The following is a 14,587-nucleotide window of genomic DNA, read 5'->3' on the forward strand; positions in this document are numbered from 1 at the left end:
GGAACCACCCCAGCATTTCCCTCGAACCTGGATTAGACACCGGCTTACTGAAATTAGAGCCCAGTATTTCATTGACGTCCTAACTTCACGTCGAATTTGAGTTTCTTATAAAAGTTGATGATGCGAGAATGGGACATTGACGAAATTAATTTTGGGGTTTCGTGTGTGAGGGGCGAGTACTATGAGAGAGAACACTGGCCCATCGAAACGTTCACCACATTCCCACCAGCGAAATATCTGCTCCCAGGCAACTAATGATCTTACTATTTTTTTTTTTTAAATGTTTAGCTCTTTCGTATTCATAATCACCGACCAACATTTTATAGACATTTATTTACTTAATCTGGCAGCTTTTATAGACTTGGTATTATTTTTTTTGTGACGAATTTATAAGGCGTAAATGTTCACCCAAGGCTGACCCGGGAGTCGATCCCAGAACCCCTCGCACCGCAAGCCGGCGCGCGCACGACTGCGCTACGGAGGGCGACATTCTAACGCCCGCTGAAGGAAACTCATACTCCCAAAACATCCCAGTAAGAATTTACGTTACTGTTAAACAAAACCGAACGGTACCGCGTTGTAGATGAAATTGTTTTTTTTAAAATAAGTTCAATGTTATTACAAATCTCCTTTTGTGGTATCATGTTTACGGTTGGTAATATTTACGTTAAAAAAATTATTATTTTTTAAATCTGACCGGAATAAAAGACGTTTCAAGTCATAAAAGAAAGCAGTGTCAACACCCACCAGACTTTAGTCGGTGTTGGCAGTATACGCTGGCGGATGTCAGCTGAACAGCGAATGAGGCCGTTACCGACAATTGTCCGTCTTATCCGTCCGTCACCCATCCGTCCGTCAATCACGTGACCTGCAGCCAATCAGAGGGCCCGGAAAACTCCATTCGTCCGTCAGAACCTTAACAAGCTTTAACTTTCGACGGACTTATGAAGTAACCTCCAAAATGTTAGCAAGATACCTATTTCCGGCGACATTTACTGTTATATAAGGTTATTAAGTATATTTATTTGTTTAGCGGCTTCCTTTAAATGTTATTAACATACGTTTGAACATATTTTTAGCAACTGAAAATATTTTATTAAATATTAGGGTGAAAAAAAAAGAACTGAATTATCTAATAAGTGCTTAAATTTCATAACCGTCAATATATATATATATATATATATATATATATATATATATATATATATACAAGATAAATTTTCACCAGTAAGATTATTGGTCTGTTGGCAGCATTAAAATGAAAAAAAAAAAGTATTTGAGGACGTGCGAATGATTGTAAATCGCTCGGCTTGTTGACGGACGATTGGCTTACGGACAGACGCGACAGATAATTGTGAGTCCATATTTAATTTGCAGTGTGCATTTAAATGGTCATTCACTCTGTATTCCCAACGCACAACTTCTACCATTAGCGTGTTCGTTTCGGTGTGCTCGGTTGCTAGTTACACAAAAAGCACAAAAATTTTAAGATAAAACCTTATAATGCAAAGAATTTATCCTACTAATATTATAAAAGCGAAAGTTTGTAAGTATGGATGGATGTTTGTTACTCTTTCACGTAAAAACTACTGAATGAATTTGAATGAAATTTGGCCTACAGCTAGCTTATAACCTGGATTAACATATGTACCCCATATTAATATGAAATTCCATCCCTAAGGGAGTGAAAAAGTGATAATTTCATTTCATAACAGAAAAAATCATAGGTCATAGACATACAAATAGTGAGTGAGTGTCATTTCTCTATGTCTACCGCACGATCATACACATAGGGCCGAATGCACAGACCATACTATTACTAAATTTGAGTATTAAGTTGTACTAAATTGCAATTTCGGTATGCACAGGTTGTGAAGTATTAGTGGTGCTTATTTTTTAAGTGTTTTCGTGCAGCGAATATTTAGTCGCCGGTTGACCTCACTAAATTGCTATTTAGTGCTACTTTTCGCATCATGGAAGCTGTACGACGCATTGTGGGTGACGAGTTTGTGGAATTTATGCGATATGCTAGGGATGATCCCTACAATCCGCCGCCTAGAAAATATCTTCGAGATGGGGATAATCCGTTGGAATTTTTTAGTGATGAGGAGTTTGTGAAACGTTTTCGTTTTACTAAAGAAACTGTAATTGGTACCATCGTTCCGCTTGTTGCGGCTGATAAAGGAGATAAACGTGGTTTGCCGGTGCCAGCAATTGTTAAAGTTACCACTGCATTACGCTTTTATGGCAGTAACAGTTTTCAGGTATGTGAGAATAAAATTTAAAGTGTGAACTAAGTTTGACGATACCTATGTTGGTTGTAGTTGTAAACAACTGTTAGAAATAAAATTTATTTACTGTCGGTTTTCTTCGTAACACTGTCATGAACATCCCTTTATTATATTTATTTATTGTCCGTTAACCTGTGTCCTGTGTTTGTTATTTTTCAGATTGTTTGTAGTGACCTTATTCACTTGAATCAAGCAACAGTAAGCAGGATTATCAAGGTTAGAGTTGCTTTAAGTTTAGGTTCTGTACATCATCAGTAGTTTTGTGCCCTTTATTTTACATATTAATTTTAATAAAAAAACGGAAGCAGGTCATATTTGAGGGGGGAAAATGGTACAGGTTCCGTATTACTATTGTGTATCCAGGTGTATCCAGATATACTTTTGACCCTGATGGCATGATCCTGTACACCTGATCCTGTGTACATGATGCTTATTTTGTTATGCAGGGGGAAGGCGCGTAGCGCCGATGCGTTTTGCGCTACAGTGTGAAACCTGATGTAAAAAATAAATTACCTACGTATAAGTTAACTTACGTCAGGTTTCGCGCATCAGGTGTACAAGATCATGCCATCAGGATCATATCATCAGGATCACATGGTTAACTTGGATAAGCAATACAGAACTTTTACCTCCACAAAGTAAAATTTCAAAAATACCATTTCTGTACTTACCCTGAAAACAGCGTCCATAAATACGTAATAGTTTATGAGAAATAACACGTCAAAACTTAAGTTTACAATACTTGTATTTTGCTGCTGCCATAGCCGCCTTTAACGTATATTACAGTACCTGTGCATTGTTGCTGCCACCGCAATTATTTTACTAGCATCAATTTGTTTGTTTTAGAGAACTTCAGTCAATGGATGTAATTGTTTTATTATCAGAGTTATTTAATACGTTATGTGTTACTTTAAAAAATTTGGGTTATGGTTACATTATCAACATAAAAAATGCTTGAAAATACTCTGGACAGTTAGTTGGGGAGAATAAGTAGCGACATTAAAAATTAAAATACTGTGGAATTATGTTATGTAATGTTAGTGATGTTGAAAATACTTAAAAAATATTGTGGACAGTTTGTTGGATTGGTATATAGCTACATTAAAATTACAGTGTAATCATGTGAACAGTTGATTAGATCAGAGTAGCTACCTCTTAAATTGGTTATTCCTTATCAGTCGTATGAAATATTTTATAGTATTTTTAATGAAGCTATATCAAAATGACCATCCACAATTTTTGGAAGTACCTACTGTATTTTGCCAATCTTGCCTAATCAACCATTTACTATATTGGGATAAAGTTCTTCAAAACAAACACAAACCAACACTGGTAAACAATTAATGTCTGTGACAGCGTTAATGCACATGATTTAAATGTGAGCTATAAACTGAAATTTCTCAGTAACAGTAGGAATTAAGAAATGCTGTATTCAGGGTAAATACAGGAATGTTTTTTGTTTTGGAAGATGGTATTTATGACATTTTCTTTTTACTTTATGGAAAAGCAGCATTGTGTTACATTTACCTCCAAAATTCTTTGTTATGAGCAAAATCTTTCAATATTCATCAGGACCAAGTTATAAACTTGGATAAATGATAAGAGCATAATTACAGAGTTTTTAATATCTGCAGTTGCCAAATTGTCTGTCTGATAACAGTTTGGTATTAAGTTTTCTGGAAAAATTGTAGGTGGATGTTTGTTTACATGCAAAGGTAACTGGTAAATTAGTGGTCAACACAACTGACAATGCATGGTGCTGCCCTTACGATGTTTGTAATGACTGCAATAAATAGAAAGTTATAAATAGAGCAGTTTAAATCATTTAAATTATGAAGCATTTACCTACACTTAGAAGTTTGGAGTGAGTTAGTAATTTATATTTGAATTAAATGTGAAACATTTGTACAGGTAACCTCAAATGAGCTGGCAGGACATTTGCTGCAGTATGCACACTTCCCAGGAGCAGAAGGTATTCGCAGTAACCAGAGGAAGTTCTACGATTTGGGTGAATTTCCTGGAGTAACTGGTTGCATTGACTGCACACACATATGCATTAGTAATCCTGGTGGCCAGTTTGCAGAGTTGTACCGTAACAGGAAACAGTACATGTCTTTGAATGTTCAGGTTTGTGTTGGTACTTATTTTTGTGTCATGAAAATAATTCATTGGTGTGTTGATATATATATATATACACACACACACATACTATCTAAATTAAGAATTAATTTTTAATATTCTACTTCTGTATTAACAACGTAAAACAAATTTTAAATAAAATTAAACAGTTATCATTGATTCTTTAGTATTTTATTTTTTCTGACGGAAAAACATTATCTAAAAGTGACACTCATACTAGATGAAAAATTACTAGATGGAAGTGTTTGGATGATTTAAAAAATGTATGCACATCAGGTTGTTGCAGGTCCGAACCTTGAGATCATGGACATTGTAACACGATGGCCTGGTAGTACCCATGATGCCCGGATATTTAGTAACAGTAGGGTAATGGTTAGGTTTGAAAATCGAGGACTACCAGGAATACTTCTAGGAGATAATGGGTATCCACAGTTGACATTCCTGTACACCCCAGTACTGGTTCCAACAACAGCAGCGGATATTCGTTACAATGTTGCTCACAGAAGGACGAGAAACGTTGTGGAACGATTATTTGGCGTGTGGAAGAGACGGTTCGCATGCCTTGGACAAAAGCTGCGAACAAAACTGGTAACTTCAAACAAGGTGATTCTTGCATGTGCTGTGCTGCACAACATTGCGGTTCAGCATGAAGAGCCATTGCCACCTCCAGTTGATGAGCTTCGTGTCTTACCTGTAGTTCCCGTTGCAAATTTGCATCCACGCAACAACAGAGGAGCTGCAATGAGGGCAATGTTCATTGAACGTCATTTCACCTGAATAGGTTAGATTTTGTGGTTTTCTGTGAATGTATATAACAGTTTCAAATTATCATTGTATAATTAATAACAGTTTGACTGGTGAATTCACAACTTTTTTTCTTTTCCAGGTGCAGTCCAGAACATGGAATGCAATAGGCCTCTTGGGGAATCTCGCCATGTATAAAAAAATAGGAGATAACGCATTGAGCACTATACCTCCAGAGGGCTTCCTCTAAGGTGATGTGGAAACTGGTGCAATAAGTCAACATATAAGTAAATGGGTAAGTTTTGTGCAATGTTTATATAATCATGTTTGTTTCTTTTACACACATAAAAATATAGATTTTTAAGGTGGCAGTCAGCAGTCTTTTTTATTAAATTTACTTTTTATTGTTAAATTAAGGATGTTATAGAATTGTAGCATTTTATAAAGTAGGATTGAGGCTTGTGCGAATCAGAGAAATAGTGGTATAAAAATAGTTGATGCATAGAATTTTTTCATTTGTTATTGTCCATTATGTTCAAGCCTTGGCAGAACACACCCACATTTAAGAACCTTCATTTCTCAAGCTTAATTATTGCCAGTTTTAAATATAAAATCTATCAAACCTAATTTTAGAGAATTGCTGACATTTATAAATCATTAATAAGCTTAATGGCAAATAGTTGCACAGTAGATACCACAACATAAAATTATAACTGGAATGAATAAAGGCTTCAAGATTTTAATACAAAAGTCTGTGTTTCTTTTCTTTCCCCCCCCCCTTCTCCTCTTTCCTTCTGCCAAGTAGGTGTGATGTGTGGGGTAGGGTGTTATGTTAAGACAAGCTATAGATGGATCACTGCTACAAGGTCCATAGGGACAAGAGGAACACAGAGAAGGGTAATATCTATATGATCACTATGGTAAGAGTGTATGACAGTATAACTGCCCGGTTTCCAGTCCTTTGGTAGAAAGTTCAACATTTTTAGTGTCCTTGAAACCTTATTTCCAAAATAATGAAAGAAAAAGTGAACGTAGTGAATATCATGGTTTGAAAAAAAAAACTGAATATTATCAACCCTGCTTTCAGCACCATTTACTGCTTTATAAGGCAAACAGAAAATGCAATGTGAGGGAGGGAGACAGACAGAGAGATTGGTGGACAAAACAAAGGCATAATAGCTGTGTTTTTGTGAATAATGTTAAATTCAGTTCCATTATCGTGTAATGTTTAAGTATGCTCTTTATGCGATTAAAAATTAGCCAAGTTTTAAGGTGTTATGATTGTTTAGTTGTACATTTGGCCGTTTACATTACAGATTCATTGCAATTTTGAGACTACGCTATATAATAGCTCTTAGCTGGGGAATCTGAATTACGTAGCAAGATAACAAACCTATTGCCAGGTTGGGTTTCAACAGAAAATCACATTGGACCAGTGCAAAACTAACCAGTGTTGGTAATACCTAAACATATGGATAAAGGAAGATGAAATATTTTTTTTTTTAGCTTGGCGTATTTTTTATTCTTAAAATTGTATGCATGTTTTAATTATATTAACATTTCAAACTGCACACAACCTTGTGAATAGTTATTTACTGTAATAAACAAATATCATATAATTTAAAACTGTTTGGAATGTATAGGCTATAATAACTCAAGTGAAAAGTTGGTTTTAATAATACGTGAAATCTGTGCTAGACTGTTTATATATTTGTAAAAATGTATATTCTTAATCCCCTTTAAGACCTTCTACTTATGTTGTTATGTACATGTTTTTTTACCCCAGCTGCCACTATGTACAAAATTTATGATTTTGTTTTAAAAAGTGCTCTCTACTCAACCCCTTCTTCTAAGAGATATTTTAGTAACTTACTTATACCTCTATATTATATTTTTAGACACAAATAAACCTTTTATAGCAGTTTGTGAAAATTCTTCTGGTTCTTCACCTTGGTTAAACTAAACCAAATAAAGCTTTGTGTCATGAAGACTGAACTAGTAATTCTGGAGACTATCATCTTCGTGCATCTTCTTAGTCAGCTATATTAATGTATAATTTTGTTAAAATGGTAATTTATATTTCCTACCTAACCTAAACAGTCTTTTCTCATATGTTATAACTGTATTTCTCAGAATCAGCTAGTCTAAAGGGTTCTCAAACTACTTTAAGATGTGAAAAAAAATACAGCTAATAGATTCAGTAATTTTTAAAAGTAGTAAACTTAGGGAACAACAACAAATTGGTATTCTTTGTCCAAACAGATACAGTAAAGTATTTTAAAACAACTGTTCGAAATAGTTAAGCCAGTATTTGTTTTATAAATATCTCAATGTTAGAGAATATATTCATTGAATTGATACAGAGAAACTCTTAATACAATTTTAAGAATTTTATTTCAATATTTTCAGATCACTAGTAAAAAATTTGTTAAGAACATGTTACAACACAAAATTCAATGATTTTTACCTAAACATAGTCAATCATCTAAAAATCACCATTTGTTAACATTTTCTGATTCTTTGCTTAACATCTGAAAAATTACTCATAACATTATTAAGGAAGTATACACCATCTCTTAAAAGTTTATATTTTCAGTCACATAACCAAACATAATCTTAACAGAAAAATATAGTTTGCCAGTAGTTTCCCTTTTTTTAATAAGCATTTAGGTAGGTTTATCTTTTAAAACGAGACTATAAAGGTACAGTAAGGTTAGCTAATTAAAAATGGTGTTATGAACTAAATACAACATACTTCAAAATAAAATGGATTATTTGCAGGTAATTAAGTCAGCCATAAAAAACGTTTTCCTTAATAATTTGAATGGTTGCTTAGGATCTACTAATAGAATCTCTCTGAAAACTGTCTGGGAGCACGATGCATTACATGACAACAACGTGGATAACCCAAAAACTCAATGCTTATTATTTGAACACAGTAAATTAAATATAAACAAAAATACCCGTTCCCTATTGGCCGAGTTCGTGACGTCAGACTTGACGTCATTAAAATCAGGCCATATTCGATTAAACTCGACTATCTTCGTGAGTTAGTAAGCCTCAACACTATACTTGTTTAAGCCTAGCGAGGCTATTACTAAATTATTCTTAACATACGAAATTTAGTGTCGTTCGAATCCTTCACTAAATGCAGTACAAGTTACTACTAAATTTCTAGTGGAATCTGTGCATTCGGGCCAAAGTAAGGTCTGGAAAATTAATATTTTTCTCCTTGGTGAGACCAGTCCGCTTAGTGGAACTCGCAGCGGCTAGCAAAATAAAGGCGCTCATAACAGTTTTGTTCTTAACTTCGTCAATAGATAGAGTTGCCTTGAATTTTAAAACGCACCATTGTTTGATGCGTTTGTCATGTCTTTAATTTTCGTTTGTTTGTGCCGTATGCGTTCCTATACCATTCATCCGATTGCGATGAAATTTTGGTGATTTTTTATGCGCATGCCCATGAAGGTTACTGAACTATTTTTTCAATAGTTGGAGCACGAATCGTGTCAAAAAAAGTGTTTATTTCATTTTATATAGCGGCACTTCTTCTGTTTTTGTTGTATAAGTGCGCACGCATGACACAATTTATTTAAATATAAAAGAGAGACAGAGATAGAGTGATATATATAGAATGAGACAGAGACGGAGAGATACAGGTTAGTTGAGATGGAGCGAGGTATAGAGAATGAAATGGGTTAGATAAAGAGATATACCTATAGATGTATAGAGCTATATAGAGATTTATATATAGAATATATAGGGATAGTGGGAAGTATATATGTAGATATAAAGAGATAAATAGAGATAGAGAGATACGTAGATGTATACAGATGTAGATAGAGATAAATATAATTATATAGAGAGATGGATAGATGATTTGTATATGTGGAACTACTTCAAACATATTACAAAACAAAACTGAATGAGGTATTGCAATGCAGGCCGAGCATTAGCTAGATAATGGAATCTTTTCAATATTAGTAATCTCTTATTTTTCAGCTTTTTTCTATATTGCTTTATAAAGTCTAAATTACATACAGACCAGGTAAATAACTATAAATTGGCAGAACAACGTCTGTCGGGATCTGAAAGTGATATAAATTAATTTTCACACTTGACATTCAAATTAAGAAGACAATTACTAACAACGCCCTGTGTTCAGCCCGGGCAACACCGGGTATTGCAGCTAGTATATTTTAAAAGACACTTAAATATGTGTAAGTATATTGGATGATTTAGAATGAGAATTCTTAAAATTGCCTTTTTTATGGAAATTTATCATGATCATCATCGATAATATTAAATTATTACTTTTAAGAAAACGTAACTGAAAGACGCTAGCTTGGTTTCACCATTTTTGTCATAAATATGTAACATCTTAGCTTTCGGTATATGGCATTTGGTAGAAGAAATTTCGTGTATGGAACGGATGTTGCATGGAACGGAAATATGTAACCACGGTTCCGCCATCTGTGGCGGATGGCGCGAACCAAAGTTTACGAAGACAAAGGGAAACTTTATAGTATGAACTGTTTAATGAATATTACCAAGATTGGCACATAAAAAAATTATTGTCGCTTTTACAGGGGACGTTTCATTATATAGTATAAAATTTCGGTCTGCTAATCAAACGATTCAATAGCCGAACGTAGCTGCTCCGGCAACGAATTCTAGCGGCCGGTGCGGAAACCACGCGTGATTTGCGTTTTAATAAATGCAATAATTGAAAACACAATTTGCGCGTATTTATCACGCTCGGTATTATCTTAAAAGAATTCTTCGTTAAATTTCGTTTAGCGAGTGTCGTACTATAAGTGTATTCGCAACACGAGAACACACGAATTCACTCGTTACCGAGGTTATATGTTCCACATATCTGGCGAGTACTGAAAAAGATCGCTCATACGTTTTTTTTATACTGATTTAATATTAACTTTTTTTTTTACTTCATTTGACCATATCACGTATATTAATTGAATGCCTAGTTATTGATAGTCATCGACTCAAGTGAAGTGATAATAGGTGTTAAGAATTTACAATGTAATAATTCTGTCAAAAGACAGTTTTATGGTCTTAGAAAAATAAAAATATATTAAAAATTTAAAAAAAGTTAAATTTTATGTAATTTAATATGTTGCGCAAACCAACATTTTTCAGTGTTAACAAGCAGAGTAGCATGTATGGCGACAGCAGGGGCCTTTTGCCCTGCACTGCAATCATGGGCGTGGGACTACAGAACGGACAGAGCAATAGCACTCGTGCGGCAATCTCCCAGAAGCCCAGCCCTCTGTGGCGATAGACCCCTCTCTCCCTCCCTCCCCAACCCTTTCCCTATTCTGTCTCTCGCCGGACGTGTAATGAAACGTTGCGGAGGGTCGTTGAAGCGCCAGAACGCACCCTCTCTAGCGCGCTACTTCGCTGAGCACGCTCTACCCGCTCCTACACCGCGCCGCGGTCGGAACCAGCTCTTCAGCCGGTATTGCTCGCCAGGGTTTTTTTTATTTACACACACACACATGTATATATATAATTTTGTGTCTGCATCAGCGCTCCGCCGGTGGCGCCCCAAGCGTCAGCGCCCGGAACTCGTGGGTCACGGCGCAATTCGTTCCGCTTCTGATTCCCCCCCCCCCCTTCCCGGCATGATGCTCATAGGACGCCGCAAGCACGCCCGCGAGAGAGAGAGATATATGGAAGAATGGGCGCGTGGCCGCCGCACGCGCAGTTAGAAGTGAAACTTCACGCTTGAGCGATAGAAAAAAAAATTAACAGATCACTTATTAACTTGAAAGATGAAACTATGAAAATAAAAGTGCTCAATTATCGTCGTGTGCTGGAAAACTGTTGCTGGGAGAAGACTCTAGTGTCCACAGCTGGCTGAAAACAATGAGCGACGGTCAATAGGATTAGTGTGTCGCAGAGGAGTTTTACAAATTTGAGGTATGTGTTTATGTGTGTTACGAAGCTGTCTCGGCAGCCAAATATTATTTAAACGAAATACATTAATCTTAATTTAATCAAACGACGTGTTTATTAAAAAAATTGGATGTCTGTAAACTCGATTTACGGACGATAGTTTTACGCGAAAACGTCATAACAAAACACTGATGAAATGATTGCAGACTTTTATGAATAAAATTGAATCATTTTCATTGAATTATCACTAGTTTGTATGGATACAAAGAAGGAGTGAAATGAAATCTAAAATTTAATTGATAAATTTACTTTTATTTTCACTCATTAATTCAAATATATTTATTACTTTAGCGAACAGATTATTTTAACTATAACTTTTATACATGTTTGCTATTTAACTTCTTCCACTCTGTGTTACACTGTTAAGGATAGGACGATGATAGGTAAAGTAGGAAACGAATGGGAGTGTTCCAAGTTTAATGTGCCTCGAAAAAGTCATATCGATGGTGGTTCCAATCGAGTGGAAGAGAGATAGAAGCGGCGCAAGCGTACAATGAGCGTAACGGGACACTGCGGAACGGAACACTTTTTCGTGCGTGCAGCCGGCGTTCATCTATTTATTAGACGTTGTCACGTCAAAAAAAATATTGTGAGTGAGTTTTTCAGTACTCGTCAGTGATATGTAAACATCTAAACTCGGTAACCAGCAAACTCGTGTGCAAGTAAACTTATAATACTAACTTCAACGAATAATTCTGAAAACGTAATGCCGAGCGTGATGAATAAACTGATAAATAAAATAGTCGCTTTTCAAATACCAAATTTTCTGGTTGCGAATCACTAAATTCTTTCTGCACCCGCAGCTATTATTCGATGCTTGAATCTTAAACGTTTCTTGCCACCATCAAACGCAGATAGAAATAAGCTGTACGTAACAACAGTAAATTTTTAAATATTAGAAATGGCTATTATAAAATCTCTGCTTTAGGTCTGATTTTTCGACAATGAATTTGATTAAAATACCTACCATTTTTGTTAAAATTCCCTACACATTTAATACTACAGAGATTTTGCACACGTTACAAGTTACGCTTCTATGGCAGTATTATAATATTAACCTGAAACATTTTAAAACATAAATGTTTTAACACTGAAGACATGTTTGTATATTTGTTTATTATAAAACGACTGAAACTAGACTGCAAATACTTCTGTAAAGAAACCTCAACCTTATTGAGCTGATAAACATTATAATATATTTTTACTGTATTATAATATTATTAAAAAAGTAAAATAAAATTCCGCAAATATGACATTAAAACCACCTCCCTTGAGATTACCAAGCGCGCACTCTACCGCCGTGCTACTAAGCCTTTGACAATTTGTAAAGGAGAATATGTATTATAATCTTCTTAATGACCGGTTTATTATTTATTTTAAGACTTGTGGTTTTTTTAAATAAAAAATTATTAATGTTTTATGAATTAATTTTTTTATACATTTTTGCCCATTTTTTTCTGACAATAATTACGGATTTTCAATATCGCGACCGTAACGTAAACTGCAAAGGTGACATCATAATTTAAAATGGCAAAAAGCTCTATAAAACAAAATGGCGGAATCCAAGATGGTGTAATCCAAGATGGCGGATAAAAGATGGAGACCGGGGTCAAGATCAAAGGTCAAGGTCAAAGTCATCCAACATGGCCGCCGTGATGTCACAATGCCAGATGGCGGAACAACGGCTCTATCTTCTCACTCCAATTCCAGTGTTCGAACCGGCATATACTTACTGCTGGTATATATATACCAAAATACAATAGCAAGACTTGTTACGTATATTTTTATTGCACATTGGTTTATAAATTGATAAAAATTTTCCACGCATGAATTAAAACGAACCATTAGCGTATAGTTTGTGAGTTAATTAAATAAGTCCCCTCCGATTACTCGAGTCATTGTAGATTTTTATGTTCTTTGTTCTTTTGTAATTATTTTTAAGGAATATTTAAGATTAGTTCAGTTTTGTGAATTTGGGAATAAGAAGGTGCATTATCATTCACACCTAGCATGTCTTTGAGTAAGTTATTTCGCTTAATTGATTGTCCTTGATCCTGAACTTTACAGGTAGGCTTAATTGTAACTTTAACTTAAATGTAAATTTTAATAAACAATAACTGTCCATCTAATTAGTGTAAATTATTCTGTTCGTGTGAAGTCTTTAAAATAAATCACTACCATGTGCCTTATAATATTAAATATATTTTTGGCTATTTTTAATTGGTAAAATCTTAAATATGTTTACGTTAGCGAAGAATGAATTTTTAAGGGGCCCCACATAAAACTGTCCCGGATGAGAAACTCATGATTGTGGTCCCTCTATCTTGTGGGCTTCCAATTTTGCCGTCTTCTCTTGTTTCGCAACTCACCGTCGTTCTGCTCCTGACTTCATTTCCTCCAACGCGTATCGCCTTGATTGAAATTTGCTGCGTCTGTTCGGGCGAGACCTTGGAAGGGGAAGGGGGGAGGGGAGGGGTGACAGAAGAAAAGCCGATTATTGAAGAAATTGATTGAGCGGGTTGCCTCGACAGCAAGTCGAGGCGACTTACGACTTGGAACGAATCTAAATGCGTTGTTTCGGCGTTTGGAAACTTTGAGTGAAAATCTAAGCGTCTTGAAGGTAAAGAAAAATCAAATAAATAATACCTCGTTTGAAGACACTGGCAGCACAAAATATAGGACTTACACGAAGTTTGTAAATATGCGGGAGTGACAAAGTAAACTATGAGTTTTCTTTAAGCATGTTTCCCTTCAGAAAATCACAAAACATTACCAACGTCTCTCAAGTAAAATCAGGTCTCACAAAATATTTTTAAATCATAATATGAATACACCAACTCCAACTGTTTGATAAAAACTTAGTTAATTATAGGTACATTTTAAAGATATATTTTAAACTCTGCAAACATAGTTTTATTTATCAACAAATTTATTTTTGATATGTCCAATGGCTGACTTCAAAAACTACAATAAACTATAAAATTTATAAACTACTAGTGTAAAGCTATTTTTTCTAAATTGTTTTATTGTTTAAAACATTTGGCAAAACTATTAGATATCTTAGCAAGATTAACCTTTTTTTCGGGCAAAATAAATCTTTAAAAGAGAATTAGAACATATTTGACTACATCATTTCTTCGTAGGAGCAAACATTGATTGAGAACTGGTTTCTTGTTACATGGACAAGAAAGTCTACATTATTCTAACTATTGGAAGTACGTCTTAATTTCTCGGCAAGAAAGTTTATAATCAAATCTGTATTCATGTGCCTGTAACAGCTATTTTCATTTAGTCGTTATTTGTTCTGATCTCCAGTATTCAAACAGAGAAGTGAACTGAACGTGCGGACTGATATCATCTCGGAACAATCTATTTTTTGCATATTTCAAATTAGCTATATATATATATATTAGAAAGAAAACTAATAAAATTAT

At 34.8% G+C, this 14,587-nt stretch overlaps 1 protein-coding gene across 1 annotated transcript in view; it reads right to left on the minus strand.

Moving 5' to 3' along the window:
* The window catches only part of LOC134534432 (neuropeptide-like 1), a 103,721-nt gene that overhangs the window by 36,394 nt on the left and 52,740 nt on the right, over positions 1 to 14,587 (minus strand). The window lies entirely within an intron of this gene.

This window comes from Bacillus rossius, chromosome 7 (assembly GCF_032445375.1).
Source record: "Bacillus rossius redtenbacheri isolate Brsri chromosome 7, Brsri_v3, whole genome shotgun sequence".
Lineage (NCBI taxonomy): Eukaryota > Metazoa > Arthropoda > Insecta > Phasmatodea > Bacillidae > Bacillus > Bacillus rossius.